Source organism: Pan troglodytes, chromosome 12, assembly GCF_028858775.2.
Source record: "Pan troglodytes isolate AG18354 chromosome 12, NHGRI_mPanTro3-v2.0_pri, whole genome shotgun sequence".
Classification (NCBI taxonomy): domain Eukaryota; kingdom Metazoa; phylum Chordata; class Mammalia; order Primates; family Hominidae; genus Pan; species Pan troglodytes.
Window position 1 is genome coordinate 108925286 of NC_072410.2, and position 15230 is coordinate 108940515.

A 15230-nucleotide genomic window follows, 5' to 3' on the forward strand; every position below is an offset into this window, starting at 1 on the left:
TACATAATTAAAGGTATTTGTGAAGAAGCCTGATTGGCAGGAGTTAATTAATTAGGCAAATATTATCTTCATTGTTCTTATTTCTATTAACATTCTGAATTATTCTAACTACACTGTTAATGTTAACCCTTGCAAAAAAACTTTTTTTCAGCTGTTTGAACTGAGTGTAATGACTTTTCTCCAGTCTCCATTCCATTCATGCAATCCCAGGGAGCCCTCCCACCTATATGGTAACAGGTGAACACAATTAGGCTGAAAGATGTGCTTGTCATCTTCTGAAGATTAGAGCAGATGAATTTAGATGACAAGCTCCCATGTGTTTTTGACAATAAAAGTATACCATGTTCTTGTCGGTCGACATCTCTTCCCATTTCTAGCCTGAACTCCATGGAACATTCTCTCACCTACTTGGTTTCTGTTCCTGTCTTCGATAACACCTTTCCCATTGTCTCTCTCTTCTCTAGCTCTGGATAGACTCTCTGCTCTTAAATTCAGGAAACTGGATACACTGTAAAGATATCAAATAAAGCATTTGAAATTTGGCTATGAACAAAAATCTCTAGGGAAGTTTTTCTAAAGAAGAAATGAGCTAATGCCATCTGCTTATGCCCTCACGGAGACTACTCTGACATCCCAAGATGCTTCCCTGTGGCACCTTTTCTCTTCCTGAAGTTAGAATTTTGTCTGAGTCTTTATCTTATTGACCTGGGAACTGAAATCTGAGCTTCCAAGCTCTTCTTACCTTTCCTATCACTAAAGTCATAAGCCAGAAAGAGGCCTGATGGTCCACCAGATGGTCCTCAATATTTGGGGTGAGACTCTACATTAAAGCATTCCCATGACATTGCTATAACTTCCCCTTGTTCAATTGTATAACTTCCACTTGTAAAGATAATCTCATTAATTTTTTCTTTCCTAAACTTTGCTCGGTACCATGCCTCAGTGCATTCGTGACTCTTAGTTCCAGCTTCCCAATCTTCAAACTATGTTTTATGTGAGTGCATTTCCATATCGTACATTCAGAAAAAAATATTTAAATTGCCTTGGACTGTCAGAAAAATTAAATATTGATTTTTCTACTTACCTGTTAACCTTCTATTAGAAAATGTGCCCCCAAAATGACAGCTAACCATTAACTTTGTAATGTCTTTCATTACAAAAACCTTTGGTCTGGGTGAATTCAAATGGGAGATTAAGTTTAATGTCATTATAGTAGAATGAATCTCTTATTTCAATATTGGTCTCATTTTCAAAATGGTCAGTGGTTTTATCTATGAACATTTTAGAAAAATTCTCCTAGTTTCATGAGAAAGACTAAAGAACTTATGTTTATTCTTAGTTTTATCAACAGTATGGATTTAATATGAGAGGCTGATTTAATGAGAACGTCCCCAAAACTGAGAGTAAAAGAGCCTAAGAAAAACAGATATGGATATATCTAATAAAATGAAAGATAAAAGCATTGATGCATTCTGATTGTCTAGTATTGTAAAAAAAAAAATTAAGGGGCACATTTATTTATTTTTGAAAAATACATATATTAGAACTTCAGACACATTAAAGTAAACTTACAAAGGCCAGTGAGTAAATGCATTAGGTGGCATTACTAGATTACATTATTAGATTTGTATATCTAGCTATTATTTAATTTATATTCTTATTAATTCCATTACATAGTATTGTGGAGATAAACTCTGAAATACTAAATCCATAAGAGGTTATTAAAAATAAATTCTATTTATAAATATACTTTTGAGGAAAGTTTTTTGATTAGTAAATATTCTTTTAATTTTTATCTAAACATACAATTATTATAAATTAGAAAATATCTTTTAAAATAAACAAAGTTCAGGTGGTAATTGTGCATAAGGGAGAAAGATGTTGCTGTTCACCTATCAGAATACTTACAAAAATATTAGAAATTATAGTAGCAAAGGCTTTTATTTCAGTGTATTTAATATGATAAAACTTAACTTTAACAGAAAATAAAGAAAATTGTTATGTATTTTAAATAAGGCAGATATATTAGCTATATAAGTCTCTCAACTTTATATATAAACAAGAGCTGTGAATAAGATTATGTGAAATACAGAACATGCAAGTTCTCAAGGTCGCTGGAGTAATTCAGTGCTATATGGGATCTGTCTTTTTAAGAAGGCATTTTACAGCTCCTAAGAGTCTCAGAGCTCACTAATCCCCACTTTGAATGCTCTCATTTCACTTGTTTTCAGACATAATAATAGACCCTAAGTTGGAAATAGGCTGTTTACAGTAAAATATCAATACAAAAGTGTACCAATGTGTTGTAAATTATGAATGTATTGTACAGGCATAAATTGCTTTAAGTTTTGATAAGGAACATAATGTAAAGCAGTGTTTGTATATGGTTATCCAAAACGAAGTCATTTTATGGAAAGGAAAAGTTATTTTCTAAACAAAGGTCAATTATGAGTCTATTCTTCTTTGGTTAGGCAATAAATATACCTGTCACTCCTTTGCCTGAATAAAAAGCTGCTCTGAGTCGAAGTTAGTTTTAGTCATTTTTATCTGATTTCCCATCTTGGTTGGCAGACGTTGAAGAAAGCTAAATCAAGACTTTGGGAAGAATTTCCAACTTCTTATTACCAATAAATTTCTTCATTCTCATTTCCTCCAACTCTGCTTTCCTTTATATATACCATACTTGTAAGGCTCTCTGTATAGCAGACATCTGTGGGGAGCTAATGGCATGCTGTTATGGAATTAGTCTGGCCTTTAAAATGTGTTAGAGGTGAACTTGACTTCTCGCTTGAACTTTTGATGGCTTGGTGACTTTAATCAATTTAATTAATCTAATGAATCTTCAGATCCATCCACTGCTGCTTTGTAAGCTTATGGTGAGAAATGTAGTAGAGGAAATGATGATCTCAAAATTAGATAGGAGATGGCTGCTATAGTGAGCTGCCAACTTTTATTGTTTGCTTTTGTCCTTTAAATTTACATATTTAAGCAAACCTAAAATTCTATTTAGTATATTTCTAGTGTTAACGGTAATTTTATTCCATTCCGGAAACAGCAAAGAAGTTGCACATATTAATTACATCTGGTTGTCTTACCACATAAAAACCTTCCTATTTCAGTTATTTGTAAATTATTGTTACAAATGTTTCAAATACAAATGTTTTATAAATACAAGTTTTGCTAGTAGTCGTTAAAAACCTCCTATACTTATATAATGTTCACTCACATGCCAGGTTCAAGGTAAGCCTTCAGGAAGTGCATGGCCATTTTCTCGCTACCTTTAACAAATCCACAGAACCTAAATTGGAGACTCATATCCTAGATGAAATGATATCTTTTAGTGCATGTTGTACATATATGTAGTCTCTTTGCTGGTTATCTGAGCTATGTATTTTCCTCAGAATCTAAGTATGAGAAGAGTTCTGACCACCTTCATTTTCACCCTACTCTCTTCAGAAAGGACAGTAAATGAAAAAGGAAGAAAAAGGGAAAAAAGCAGGCAAACAGAAACAAAAAGAAGAAAAAAGGTGTTATTCTCTTGATGTAGAAAGTACAAGAAAAAATGAAAACAGCCTCAGAGACCCTCTGTTATTACTGCATTTAATTCCAAAGAGAGATTGGTATTTGCTTTGAAAACATACTTATTTTACTCACAGGTATTAATGATGCAGAAGTCAAAGCATCAAAATATATTAAAATTATTGGATTCTGTATAAATATTAACCAAATTATACTGCTATGACAACCAAAAATATAGCATTGCCTAATGTATCTTAATATTATTGCTTATATAATGCTGAAGTATTCATCTGGTTTTATACTACAACATATGACAACATGTTAGATAAGTGCACAGCTATCCTTTAGTTTCAATTATTACATATTATATTTGATTGAGAATTCAACTTTTATTTCATGCATTAAGTAAACTCTAATAAAATACATACAAAATTTATATTCCACAAACTACAAAACACTGATGGAAAAAAATCAAAGGTACTTAAATTGCTAGACATATTATATTTATATTCATGATTGGTAGATATAGTAATTATGCCAATTCTCCCCAACATGATCTATAGACATAATGCAAAACAATCAAGACTCTTTTTTAGATAGAAACAAGCTGATTCTAAAATTTGTATATGTGGTAGGCTAAAAAATGGTCCCTCAGCAAATATCCACAGCCCTATTTCTGGAATGTAGAAATGTTACCATATGTAGAAAAAAAAATGGAGGAATGTCATCTTACAGATGAAATTAAATTAAGAATTTTTAGATGGAGAGATTATTCTGGATTACCCAGGTGGTTCCTAAATGCAATCATAGGTGTCCTGATAAATGGGAACAGACAGATATTTGATACTGACCTACAGAGAAAAAGATGATATCAGAGAGATTTGATGGTGTTGGCCTTCAACATGGGAGTGATACAGCCAACCAAAGAAGGACAGCATCCACCAGCAGCTGGAGGAAGGGAAAAGTTGATTCTCCCCTACAGCCCTGGATGGAGTATAACCCTGCCCACAACTTGATTTTGGACAACGATACTGATTTCAGATTTCTGGCTTCCAGAATTGTAGAATAAATTTAAGCTATTTTAAGCCACTCAATTTGTGATATTTTGTATGACAGTCCCGGAAAACTAATAGAATATATAAATGCAAAGGAACTGGATAGCCAACACATGTATGAAAGAGAAGAAAAATGTTGTATGTTTAATAACTTCTCTTCTTTAAATAACATTGCTAAAATAAGAGCTATTATGAAAAAATATTTACAAAACACATACTTGACACAGCACTTGTATCCAGATTGTGTGAAAAACTTTCAAAACTAAATAATGAGACGATAACCCCTTTGAATGGTAAAAATATATAAATAGACAGTCTACCAAAGAATTATGTAGATTTTGTATAAGCAGAGAAAAAACATGCTCAATTTCTCAGGGTTGTGACATAAATAAGTCTTGATTCTAGTTTATGAAAAATATCTTCTTGCTTCATTTTTATTATATAATAATGCTATTTGATATGGAATAATTATCCATTATAAGATCATTAGGCATCATAACTATGATGAGATGTCAGACCCAAACCATAGTACAGCTAAAATACTGACCGTACTAAGTGGAGATGAGGATACAGAGAAACTGAATCTCTCATTCACTGGTTCTTGGAACGGGAAATAATACAACCATGTTAGAAAGTGTTTGGATAGATTCTAATAAAGTTAAACATGTACCATAAAACTCAGTCCCACTTATATATATTTATGCAAGACAATGAAAAGTATATGTCCATAAAAAGATCTCTACGTGAATATTGACAGGGGCTTTAGTTAGTGTCACACAAACACCCCCCAACCCCTACTACACACACACACACACACACACACACACACACCCCACGAGCTGGAAACTATCTTCATATCTATCATGGTTGGAAGGAAGTAATTCAACGCCTCCATACTTACTTGGCAATGAAAAGAGGTTTATTACTGACACATGTACAACATTAATTTTCAAGACCTGGATACTAAGTGAAAGAAGCCAGAAACAAAATATAAAAAATGACAAACTCTGTGATTCAATGTATATGGAATTCTGGAATAGGCATAACTGTTAGGATCAAAATCAGTTTAGCTATACTCAGGGAATGGGAGATGATGTAATGGTTGTCTATAAAGGAACAAAAGGGAAGTTTTTGAGGTACTAATAAAAATACTCAATTTCTTGATTGTGAGGGTGTTTTCATTGCTATATACATTTGTCACAATTCATAGAACTAACCCTAAAAGAATGCATTTTTGTGTATGTAAATCTTATAAACCTGACAAAAAATACCTTGAAATTCACACAAATATTTACATAATAAGGGACAAATACTGAGTTTTAAAAGATGTGTACATTAATATGTGTACTCATGTGTTTGATGTCTATCTGACTGACAGTAATATATTTTCTATTTGTAAACACAAACAAGGTAGAGAAAAAGTGCCTTATTTTAGGCAATATGCTAAGCTGGTATTTGGCAGCAGTACCACACAAAGTTGGCATGCCTTTGCCTGAGCATTTCACATTGTGAATATTTAGTACCTTAGTTGTTATTGATGTTTTCTGAATACCTAAATTATTTCATGGCATAAACTGAATGTATATTTGAAAGAAGACTTAATCTTCTAAGAATTCTAGTTGCCTCCTGATCCCAATCCACTAGGATTTATTGAGGTTTAGTAACTTGGACAACATCATAGAACATCAAATAGGTGGTACAAGGAATCAAACTAACTTCTTTGCTCTTAAGTCTGGAGCTGTTATGATTATGTCAGGACTTCCTCTTGCCTGTATTGTATGGTCTGGTGTTGGCTGTCTGTAGTAAGTTGATTTAGGATGATGGGGCTAAAATTTCTCAGGCTTGTGGCACAAATAAGTCTCAATTCTAGTTTATGAAAAATATCTTCTTGCTTAATTTTTATTATATAATAATGCTATTTGATATGGAATAATTATCAATTATAATGAAGCTCAAAGAAAAATGCAGCTCATATCCCACTCTCCAAAAGTTCATTTATTAATGATTTGGAGTTCATTTGTTCATACTCTTAAATTTGTATGTTTTTAGAAATTGGAAGTTTATTAAAGCTGTTTATTACTATTTTTATTGAACAATTACCATGACCTTACTTTCCACGTTAATAAATATGGATTTTTAAAATAAATTTAGGGGGGTACAAGTGCAGATTTGTTACATGGACATATTGCAGAAGTCTGGGCTTTTGACAATACATGCTTGCCAAATGTCGTGTGTCCATAAGGAAATGTATGATTCCATAAATATTTTCAGAGGGCAGATAGATTTTTCCTTAAGATCATAAACAATTCAATGAACAATTAGAATTCAAAATAGTAATAACGAATCACATATGCTAGAATAAAAAACAATGAAGTACAATGTAAATGACATATCTGTGGAAAACTGATGGAAGAAATCAAATACGTAAATTATAAGAGAGATGCTCCATACTCATATGTTAGAAGGCTCAGCATTATTTAAACTTCACTTTTTTACAACTTGAGGTCTTTGTTGAATGTACTCCCCATTAAAGTCCAATTTATGTTGTAGTTATCAATAAACTGAATCTAAAATTAAATGGAGCAACAAGAACTTAAAAATATTTGACATAATATTGAAGAAGAACCAAGCAAAAGGATTCACATGATCTTATTTTAAGATTTGCTGTAAAACTATTGTAATCAAGACAGCATAGTGTTGCAGAAATAATACATACACAAATAATGAACACATTAATGGACCAGAATAGACAGCCCAGAAAGAGATCCACACAAATATAGTCAACTATCTTAGACCAAGAACCAAGGCAATTCAATGGAAAAATGAGAATCTTTTTAACAAACGAAGATGGAATGATTGGAGGTCTGCTTGCTTAAGAAGGAAAAAAAAAAAACACTCTCAAACCAGACATCATAGATTTCTCAAAATTGCCTCAAAATGAATCATCTTACAGTGGAAAAATACTACTACCTAATCTACATTATCAAGATCAATATCAATAGCGATAAATCATGTTGATAATACATATCTATCTAATAACAATCTAAATCATGAGGAAAACATCAGACAAATCCAAATGTAGATAAATTGTACAAAATACATGACTTGGCACTCTTCAAAACCGTCAGGTTCATGTAAACAAGGAAATATAGGAAACTGTTACAGCTAAGGAACTCCTAAGGACATGATGACTAAATGTAATATGGTATATTGGATGGAATCCTGTAAGAAAAAGAAAAATTAGATAAAACCCAAGAGAATCTGAATAAAGTATGGATTTTAGTTAATAATAATGTATCAATATTTGTTCCTTAATTGAGACAAATATACCATACCAATGCGAGATGTTAAGCCTTGCAACAGATGTTAGGAAAGCAGATGTCAGATGTATGCAAACCCTTTATAATATCTTCACAATTTTCTTGCAAATCTAATAGCATCCCCAAATAAAATAAGTAATGCAAAACAAGGCAGGAATGAAACAATAAAGGAATAAGGCACACATGGCACAAATAGAAAACAAATAGTAAAATATGAGAATAAAACTGGCTCAATCATTAATTACATTTAATTTAAATTACATCTTGGCTTAATCCATACCATTCTTCTAAAACTGTTTTTGTCTGTATTTTGCAATTGTCAACTAAAATTGTCATCTAAGAATCCAGTGGGCTATTCTGTGTTTATATTATTGAGTGTGTTTTAACAATATTTGACTGAGTTGACCTTCTTCTCCTTGAAAAACACATCTTTATTAATTTTTGTAACTCTGCTTTCTTTTTTATTATTATTATACTTTAAGTTTTAGGGTACATGTGCACAATGTGCAGGTTAGTTACATATGTATACATGTGCCATGCTGGTGTGCTGCACCCATTAACTCGTCATTTAGCATTAGGTATATCTCCCAATGCTATCCCTCCCCCCCTCCCCCCACCCCACAACAGTCCCCAGAGTGTGATGCTCCCCTTCCTGTGTCTATGTGTTCTCATTGTTCAATTCCCATCTATGAGTGAGAACATGCGGTGTTTGGTTTTTCGTCCTTGCGATAGTTTACTGAGAATGATGATTTCCAATTTCATCCATGTCCCTGCAAAGGATATGAACTCATCATTTTTTATGGCTGCATAGTATTCCATGGTGTATATGTGCCACATTTTCTTAATCCAGTCTATCATTGTTGGACATTTGGGTTGGTTCCAAGTCTTTGCTATTGTGAATAGTGCCACAATAAACATACATGTGCATGTGTCTTTATAGCAGCATGATTTATAGTCCTTTGGGTATATACCCAGTAATGGGATGGCTGGGTCAAATGGTATTTCTAGTTCTAGATCCCTGAGGAATCGCCACACTGACTTCCTATTTAGGGATCATTTTACTTTTTTATTACTCCTTTACCCACGGTGCAATTATGGAATAGTCCAGGCTGGCCTGAGCCTTATCCTCTTCTTACAAGATAATGTCCATTCCTATAACTTTCAATGTCAGCAAAATATACTCAAATTTATGCCCACAAATGCACATTTCAGCTCTGAGCTAACTTATCTAGTTGTTTAGTTGATATCTCCATTTGAATGTCATCCACATATTTCTGGCTTCACACAGATAAAATCGACATTCTTATCCACTCCATTAGTCCTCAATCATGTTATTCCCTCAGATTCTTCTATCTTGGTAAATACAATCAACATTAATTCAGCTATGTCAGGCAGAAATCTAGATGTTATTCTTAATCCCTCTTTCTTTTTTTACTTTTCATTTACAACTTATAAATAAGTCTTTAATTTTGCCAGACACACAAAAAAAGCTCACACCATTTTCTTTTTGTTTCTGCACTAATATCATGCTAAATCAACTCACTGTCATCCTCCCATGGACCGCCACAGTAACCTCTTAACTGTTCCAATTTTTTCCACTTTTGTTCACATCATCTTAATTATTTAAAGACAAGCCAAAAGTATCTCTTTAAATATAAATCAGATTATGTTAATCTCCTGCTTAAATCCCTTCATTGACTTCCCATTCATTCAAATAAAGTTCAAACTTGACAAGACCCTATATTATCTAGATAATTCTGTATTATCATATATCTACTTTTTTTCTTCCTACTGTTCCTCTTTCCTTCACTTATTTTCCCACAAAATAAATATTAACTACAGGGCCTTGGGATTCATCAGTACACCAAATAGATGATCATAGTTTTCTTTATGTACCTTACTTACATTATAGAGAGACAAAAGGCACAACAAAAGAACAAGAAAAACACAAGTATACTATAGGCAGAATTGCTTTTCCTGATAGTGCCAACTCCCCTTCCTCCTTACAAGAAAAAAGCCCCAATAATTAATATAAAAATTATTATTATTCAATTACCTTTAAAAATTTTGTCTAAACATTAAAAACTGTCTTACTGCCCACCTTAAATGTGTAGGAAAATAAAAAGTATAAAATGTAACACCTAGTATGCTATAAAATATTAAAAACATTGAGAATTAATGTGTTTTGCTTTTTAAAAAACTTACCAGAAGTAGTTTTGAACAGTGTTCTTTTCTTCAAGTTGTATAATTTACAAAATGGAGTGAACATGTTTCTACACCTTGAAAAATTATCATGTTTCTTTCTAAGTTTGCATCATTTTCCATCAAGCTATCCTTTGTGTTTTCCATAATATGAAGTGTCTCTAGAATTCCTTTAATGCAAAGTTTCAACTTTTTTTTCTTTTCCTGGCACCACTTCCTCTGGGACATCTTTATTCTTTTGTCATAGCCACTTTTCTCACTTATGTTAATAAATTTGCCTTCACTAGATTCCTCTCGCTGTGTGTTTAGGGTCCCTGAAACAACTCAGTATCAATATTTCCATGGTCAGCTATTTCTTCTATAAATCTGTTTTATTCTATTTCAATGTCACTGATTTCGTGATTTATGCAATGAAGAGGTAGTGGTGAAGTTTTTATTTACGTAATTATTCTCAGTGACTATCCCATGAAAACTGAAATTTGGTCAATGTAGTTGGGGGACTCCTGCTATCTAACTAAACTGTAGTAAGAAAAATCCATGCATATGAGAGCCACACGAAGTGAAGCCTATCTTATTATAATGCTATTAGTCTATGAGTACTAGGAAGAAAACAGTGGAGCAAAGCAAGAAGAAAGGAAGAAAAGAGGTGCTACTTTTGATAGAGAATCAAGCAATTTCTTTGTTAGCAGGTGACATTTGAGTGAAGCGTGGTTATTCTGGAAAAGCGCATTTAATTATATTTAATCATCCTGCCTTCTATGAACTTCCTTGGCGTTTCCAAGCCTTTTTTCTACTGGTGAGGATTCGTGCTTATTTTGTCTTTGAATGAATTCTTTTTCAGCTGATTTCTTCTCACCTGCAATTTTTGGAGAAATGACATTTAAGTCCAAAGAGTGTGATTCTAGGACTAGTTTTGTTGTTGTGGTCGTGGTGTTTTTTGTTTTGTTTTGTTTTGTTTGAGACAGAGTCTCTCTCTGTTGCCCAGGCTAGAGTGCAGTGGCGCGATCTTGGCTCACTGCAAGCTCCACCTCCCAGGTTCACGCCATTCTGCCTCAGCCTCCGGAGGAGCTGGGATTACAGGCGCCCGTCACCATGCCCAGCTAATTTTTTTTTTTTTTTTTTTTTTTTTTTTTGGTATTTTTAGTAGAGACGGGGTTTCCCCGTGTTAGCCAGGACGGTCTAGATCTCCTGACCTCGGGATCCGCCCGCCTCGGCCTCCCAAAGTGCTGGGATTACAGGCGTGAGCCACCGTGCCCGGCCGATTCTAGGACTATTAAGTCTTGGATATAATATTTGTATCAAACATATCACTAAAGTGTGTAATATGTGCATAAATAATAAAAGTACATTAAGTCAACAAATCCGTGTAACACCACAAATGAAGTAGGAAATTATCAGCACCCCAGAGGCTGTCTTCAATCCCCACCTATACTACTCCTTTCTGTCAAAAGAAAACCACCACCTTGACTTCTAACATCATAGTGTAGTTTTGGATTTTTAAATTTTCTATGTGGTAAATTGCATAGAATGTATTTCTTCTAGAAGATTTCTTTTATTCATTCTATACTGTTGCGTGCATTAATAGGTTGTTCATCTCCATGGCTGTAGAATATTCCATCATGTATATATTCCACAATCTATTCATTCCACTCCCTATTGATTGATATGTGAGTTGAGACTATTATCATTAATAGTGTTAGAAACATCCTTTTACACACTTTTGGAATATATATACACTCATTGTGGGGAGTATATATGCAGGACTAAAGTTTCTGGATGAATTATATGTATGTGGACATGCAAAATGGTAGACAACACCAACATTTCAAAGTGGTACAAATATACACTCTCAACAGTAGTATATTATACTTTCAAAGGTTCTCCATCCTCACAATCACATGATATTGCCAGACTATTATTAATTTTAGAAAATTTGATGGATATGTAGTGGTATTTTATTGTAGTTTTAATTTACATTTTCTTGTTGACTAATACGATTAAGCATCTTCTTGTATACTTATTGGCAGTTTGATGTTACTTCTTTGTGTGACATGAGGGGATGTTTTTGTTTAAATTTTGATTGGACTCTTTTCTTTATTATATTTTAAAAATTCTCTAAATATTCTGAATATGAGTTTTCATGTGTTATAAATATTATAAATATATTTCACAAAGTTTTCTTTCACCCTCTTAAGGTTGTTTTTTGGTAAATAAAATCTTTTAATGTTAACATAGTCCAGTCAACCAGTATTTTTCTCTATGATTAGCATTCTTTGTAGCTGAGAAATCTTTGCTTATCCAAATATCATTAATTTCCATTATAAGTCCCATAAGTTTCTTGGTTTACCTTTCACAGTTAAAATAAATAATCACCTTTCCCTGTGTTTCTGAAAAGCTCTCCATATGTTATCTTTCTGAGTTAAAGTGGCCGAAGAGTTGTTTATGAGATTTGGAAGGTGTAAATAGAGTATCAGTCATCACGCTCAGAGAAACATAATTCATTAGAGATAGTAAGAAAGGGACAAAGATCCTCTGCCTGGCCCCTGTATGTTTGCTCCATTTGCTACATATCGAGCTCTCTGTCTGAGGGCTGATATTCCTAAGCAGGTGTCTCCAGGCCCGCCCTGATTTTTCACCCTGAACGTCAGCCACAAAGAGCCATTCCATCAGCTCCCCGTGATGATGCTGACCTGGTGGCTGGAACTGCCTATCTTCCAGATTTCTCTGTCATCTCCAACTTGTTCATATGAGGGAATGAATTTTCTATGGCCCTTCAATTCCCCTTTCATACCTAACTTCCCCACTTCCTCCTACGTAGTGAGAGGTTTATAGTAGTTTAGCTTTCCTAATCTGAGACTGGTAAACCAAAAAAGTGATTTTTATGTGCAGTTTCAAACTGGGATTACTGTTGTGCACAACCATGCCCAGCTCATTGTTTTATTTTATTTTACTTTTGTAGAAACACGGTATCTCTATGTTGCCCTGGCTGGTCTTGTACTCCTGGCCTTAATGACTCTCCCTTCTCAGCCTCCCAAAGTGCTGGGATTACAAGTGTGAGCTACGACACCCATCCTATTTTAACTTTAATTTTTATTTTTAAAAATTGTTTATTTTTTAAAGGAACAAATATATATCATTAAAAAAAAGAAACTAGCCATTAAGTTATTAAAAGAAAAAATCCTCCCAGTTCAAGTCATATATTCTTGGTGACCTCTCCCTTTACTATCCTAACAAGGAAACTAAGCTCTCTATTTTTTCCTGAAGCTCTTGATGAAAGAAAAACTTCAGCCAAATTAAATTTAAAGGAGCTTAATTGAGCAATGAACGATTCATGAATCGGCAACCCCCAGAATCACAGCACATTCACAGAGACTCCAGCGCAGCCACATGGTGGAAGAAGATTTATAGACAAAACAAAAAGCGGGGGAGGAAATGACAAACAGAAATTGGAAGTGAGGTACAGAATGGCTGGATTGGTTACAGCTCAGTGTATGCCTTATTTGGACACAGTTTGAACATTCAGCAGTGTATGAATGGTTGAAGTATGGCCGCTGGGATTGGCCAAGGCTTAGCTGTTGCTACAGGTGCATACTACTAGGTTAGGTTTTCAATTTTGTCTGCCTATTAAGCTAGGTTTACAGTTCATCCACGAGCAGTCAAAAATAGGAGTACGGAATCCTTCTCAGGCCATATTTAGTTTGCTTTAACAGTTCCCCACTTTTGGTCATTTTCTCAATTTTCAGAGATTGACCAAAACCTTAGTCATTGATGTCACTAACTCCATCGCAAATGTACTTATATGGTCTTGAAACCCACTGGGACTCAGTAGAACAGTGGGTTTTGTAAGGAGGGAAAAAGGACTAAGTAGAGGGTATGTCTTCATGCTGGAATGTTCTGTTTATGGGAGAAAACCAAAACCTGATCTGTTCCAGAATCTATGTGTTTCCTTAAAGTCTTAGTTTGATTATGTCACATTTAGCACAAGTGACTCCATTTTGTTTGGTTTGGTCTGTTGGAGCCTAGGGTATGAACTCAGTCCAAAACAATGGCCTCCCAGAATTTTGTTTTTAAAAAATCCTTCCTTTTCGGCAAGGGTCATACTTAGGTGAGAGTGTGACCTTAGGGCCTTAGCGCCACCCTGAGTTACCATCATTTTGGGTTTCCAGTCTCAGCATGTCATTCATATGTTATGGTGTCCTCATGGTCACAAATTTCTTTCAGCTTTTGTCATTCCAGTTGAAGAGAGACCATTTGACATTTTAGAGAGGGCTGCATGCAAACATTTAAAACCTTTGAGAGAATACAGCATGCAAGGGAGACTATTATTATGACTATGGGGAGGAAAATACCAAGAGTTTGGAGTATGCTCCTTACACAGGGCCCCCGTAAACCAAATCACCCAAAAATAAATAGATTAAAGAATGAGCTGGATGAAGAGTTTACTCGCTTGACTAAGTAGTGTTTTCATTAATCACCTACAACTGAATTTTTATAATTTACATTTGATGTATTTCTTCATAGGCCACAAGGGCCAGCGGCTGTTCAGTTACTTTTCTGTTTAGCTAATTCTATTATTCAGCATAAGACTTTCATGAGAGAATTTAAAGTCTGTTGTGTAACCATAGCCTTTATAGTAGAATTTGCTATAGAGCCTATTATGAGGGATTCATTTCTAATTATTGTCTCTTTTATTCTAAACCATGGAAAAAGGACCTAACAAATGATGTCCATCTAGAAGAGAGAAGGCCACCTGGCAATGTTCTCTTTAACCCATGATGTGGGTTAAGAGGAGTTTTGACTGATTATGAGGCAACATAAGTACCACTAAAGTTTCTCACTTACATTGGGCCTTCATCTTTTATCTATTAAAGTATAAGTTCATTCATGTTTAAGGCTGGCTGCAAATTCCTTTACAAATAAAAGTATGTCCCATAAGTGCTCCACTTCTATTGTTCGTAGGGGAATAAGGAAGAAAAAAATATTCAAAGTTAAGAGGTCTCATAGTAATAGAAAAGTCTTGATCCGTGATCTTGGGAAAAGCTGTTCACATCAAGGATGCCATCTTCTCCTGGGGAAGTTTTACCTTCCCTGGTTAGTTTTAGCTTAAGGTTCCAATGGGTGTAGAGTTCCAAGA